Source organism: Fistularia commersonii, chromosome 23, assembly GCF_037954325.1.
Source record: "Fistularia commersonii isolate RoL2024-O1a breed Wild chromosome 23, RoL_Fcom_v1.0, whole genome shotgun sequence".
In the NCBI taxonomy this organism is placed as follows: Eukaryota; Metazoa; Chordata; class Actinopteri; order Syngnathiformes; family Fistulariidae; genus Fistularia; species Fistularia commersonii.
In genome coordinates, this window is record NC_141306.1 from 4,613,494 (window position 1) to 4,618,328 (window position 4,835).

The following is a 4,835-nucleotide window of genomic DNA, read 5'->3' on the forward strand; positions in this document are numbered from 1 at the left end:
CAAAAGCATCATTCCATCATTGGCACTTCCACTCTCAATAACATTGGACAATGGGGGGAGGGTACACAGTTATAATGTTATCTATTCACAATTTAATAAGTCATCAACTGATAACATTAGACACCTGATGGTGGACATAGATTTATAAATTTGTTTTATACTAAAAAAAATAACAAACAGAAAACTTCCTAGCGCAACATTGTAGTATTGAATCTAGGGAAAATAATTTTACAGCAACATAGACATACTAAAGCGTGACAGGCTAAATGATATCCGAGCCGCAGGATCGGGTGGATTAAAATTTATTCCGCAGAGACGAAATTTTTGTGAACATGACCAGTATTTTTGATGACGTGGATGAAAACATGGCCAAAGAGTTTGCTCATTAAACAAGTCCCATCTGTGAGAATGAAAAGCAGGTTGCATTTGTTTATTTAACTAAATTCAATGACGATCAACTATTGGAAAGAAACAAAGTATTTCAAGGTACAGTGTATTGTGATTGCATAACATCAACATCATTTACAAATGAAACTAATAAAAAAATCAGTAATTATTCAAAGGATAAGTGCTAAGAAAGGGAGCTTTCCTCCACCAGTCAATCAAACCCATGTATTTAATCCACTCATTGCATCGCTTTACAGTAAATATCCCATTAGCAACTGGATCCAAGTACTCAAAGCCACAAACACTTCTTTGAATCTCACTCTCACATATAATTTGACCAATTTGGTGCATTTTTGCACAATTTCTTGCTCATATCAAAGCTTGTCATTCATTTCTTGCCGATCTATGTGCAGTTTTCTTTCACAGCGGTCAAAAATGATTACCAAATTTAAGAGCTGATCAAGATTTCAAATAGAGGGCAAACAAGAAAAAACTCTAGATCTGGATCTGTTCCAAACTGTGGCTAATGTTCGGTCATTTTCACAATTGCTATGTGACCCTAGAACAACTACCTCCACCATCACCACCACCCAAGCTTCGCCACATCCCCACTGATTATTGCATTATTCACCTTGCTCAAAGGTAATTTCACATTTAGTTTGTAAGTAACACTCCTCTACACTTAATAGCTAAAATAAAAACAACAATCACAAATTAATTTCTATTTCTGCACAACCGTAATCCCCTGAAATCTGTGTAAAGTTTGACAATCTGACTTAGAATTGTGATATAAACTCTAAGAAAGAGAGAATCAGACCACTATGAAGATATCCGAGGAGTTTTATTAAAATCCATCTAGTTCATGTGGCGAGAAGGAATTCTACAGACAAATAAAAATCATTGAAAACAACATGAATAAAGTGCATATTTGCTTTCAAGCAGCCTGAGCAGATGGAAAATCGAGGTGAACGTCCCTTCTGTGCAGAAGCAAGTGAAGATCTGTTCAACAAACAAGAAGGAGCGGTCCGATATGGCACTTTGGAAAATGTTACAAAACGGGGAAGTAAAAGTACTTGGATCCAGGTCAGTGGGACGGTTTTGGCAGCGAAAAGTTTAAGTGATCACACAGTGATTAAATGCAAAAAAAAAAAAAAAAATCTCTTCATGTTTTACATATTAATGACAAATAAAACATTCGCATAAGATTCTTCAAGTTAATGTCATTTCTTGCTGCGTTTTGAATAATGGCGGTTTTGCTTTCGGCAGCTGCTAGTTTACTGAAGAACAGAGGATCAGGGCCACCTGATCGGACGGAGATTCAGCACGGAGAATAAATGAGAATCAGATTTCATAACGAAAGATGATGTGAAATAATCAGAGGCAAGGTTTTTCAGCTGTAGGATGTTTTCACAGTCAAATAAATATAATCTTTTTATACGAGGAAGGAAACCAATTGCTAAATGGAACTGAATCTGCCAAAAAAAAAATACAGGAGTGTTTGTGTCTTGTTTTGAAATATGGGTCAATGGATGAGCAGCACCTGAGATTGTCCACCTGTTTGCATTTCATTAGGTATCACAAACCCCATTCAAATGTCCTACCATGAAATAATAACAACTGCATTTTGTAATAAATAGTTACATACCACAATCAGACTTATCAGGGGAGAAAAAGATTTATATGACTCTTATGTCAGTCTAGGTAAAAAAATATTCAAGTATAATATCACTTAATTGTTCATAATGTGTGCACATGTTTTTAGATGAAGAGGTTTGCATTGGCTGCGTTTTACAAATTGCAACAGATTATTCTTCTCATTAACTAATGGCAATGTGCAATAACCAATAACAAAAATAAACATATGTGTATTTTTTTTTTCCTCTCTCAACATTTCTATACAGGACATTTTATGACATGAAGTTGGGTTCTTTTTATACAATGAAGTTCAATTGTATTGTATCTTACTGTGTATCTTTTTTTATCAAGTTAACACAAGATGCATTGCTAATCCCTAATTTATGATTGTGATTCACAATCCAACAATTCCCTTGCATTTTAGTTGCAGTTGTCAAAATAAAACTGTTATTGTAAAGCGCCATTTTAAAATAAAATAAAAAAAAATGCTACTTTCTGCTTCACAACCCCAATGGCTGGCAGAAGTTTTCCACTGTTTCTGGGTTTTCTGATGTGCACTGATAATCTGATCTGGATTGTAAAGGGGATTTTCTCCCCTTTACAAGTACGAAAAAAATACGTCGAAAAATGAAAATTTGGGCTGAATGGATGATTATTCAGTGATACAACAACCTACTCACGAGATGCTCTCATCGTTTTTCCCGATAAAACCAAGACAACTGTGACTCATTAAGCTCTTGTTCAATGATCAACTGACTTCTTCGGCAGCAGGACTTAAACCTCTTTCATATCATGACTTTTTGCATATAAATTGATTTTCTCAGTTTTCATTGCGGAGTCCTCACATTTCCTCTTGTGACTTGATTCTTTATCAAATCTCCATATCAACCTTTGGTGGCCCCGACACGCTGTTGCAGTTTTATGGGTCATTTTAGTTGTGAAAGAGGTGATTGGTATTATCAGTAGCTATTTTAGTTTTAATTAAATAGGTTAAATTCTCTATTCCCTCTATACAGATTTCTTTGAGCATAAATTAACACAGTGAGAAACTGGGTGGGCTAGTTTTGAGATTATTTACACTTGTGTTCACAGAATGTGGTTAGAACTGGAGAGTGACTTGGAAATTCTTCACCAGGTTCGAAAATATTTTTTTTCTAATGCTAAAAAATGACTTTACACAATATGGCTTTTCATCTCTTCTTTTTTTTAAATAATTCTTTATATTTGGTGCAGGGTGGTGCTGGACTGGATCGATAGGAAGGGCAGTTTCTTAATTCTCCGCTGGACGGCATTTCTTCAGGAATATTAAAGGGAACTGTTTTGCATTTCAGGTCAGTGTTGATGATCGTTTTATTCGGGGGACTGAAAAATGCTTGCAATTGTGGCTTACTAATAATAATAATTCAAATAAGTAGGAAACTTGATTTTTGAATAAAGTAATTCTGCTTCTATTGAACCAAAGACCTGTATGATCTGAATTTCCTCACAACCTCAAAGAGAAACTGGAAAAGACTACCTGGACCAGCAGATGGAACAGCAGCAGAGGGAACTTATCCACTCACTACATTCAGATGGATTCTAATAATTCGATTATTGTTTATTTTCTATCTGAGAAAATATTAGTGTTTTAAATAGAATACATTCTAATCTGATAAATAACTTGTGACAAGCCTGGATTGAGTCTCCTGGATCATGGGTCTGACTTCCACTCTCCAGATTTTCCCAGATTTAATGTCAATTTCTTCCTCAGAACACACGGCAAGGTTACTCCGTGACACTTTCCAAAACCATTTTGACCTGCTTTTTAACAATGGCGGTCATTTCATAATCTGAAAACAAACTGCCCAAATTAAGGGCAGGTCGCAGAGTAATCGCAACCACTTATCATTTGAGTATTACTCACGCACACGTTTGAGTTTTCTTCATTTCCTTATCCTGATCTGACCAAGCTCATGATTTAAGCTGTTGCTGAAGAGAATACTGTGGATGAATCCACACGCGCATCGGCTCAAGTGTAGGAGCTGCAACGTGACCGGTGCATTGCTGCTGGAAATGGACAATTCGCCTGTCGGTTTCCAATCTCACTTTGCGCAATGCACTTTGGGACATCGAGGCGCACAGTCTTGGCCAAGTCGGGGAGAAACCATCAACACTGGATGTAAACATAAACCGTTCCCTTGAATACGAGCATCCTTCCCAGCTATCTGATACGTGTGTTGCTGTACCAAAGTCACCTGCGGAGTGCAAAAGTATAAACATTCCACCCTGAAAAATGTCTTCATTGCTTTTGTGATGCTGCTGACATCTTCTGTTTACAGTGTTACTTCTATCCCTTTGAATTACTCGCCAATCAAGAGATGAGAAGGTGCAACGTTTCTAGTGCAATTCCCGAGGAGTTCGATAAGATATTAAAACAGGAGCCGAACGCGTGGAAGGTGGAACATCCAAAAGTCCTCTGATACCACGAAGTAATAAATCAACATAGCTAATTCAGACGTGTCGTTTAAGTCGGGTGTGTAGTATAGAGACAAAGTGCCTTTGCGTCTCACCCATGTGGGGAGGAGGAGAGGCGACACTGGGAAAGTCAAACAGCTGCTGTGATGGAAGCGCTATCAATCAATGGGAAAACCAAACTGTTTTTTTTTATAAGCTGCCAACATGACGGAGTAGATTGCAACTAATGTTTGTGAACAGGGGGGGGGGATCTGATGTATGCAGGGAGTGTGTTTCTTTTTTTTTTTTTTTTTAACCAATAACATGAAACATGTTACAGTTTTAGGCCTCAACAACTAAAAGCATTTGAGAGGATACAA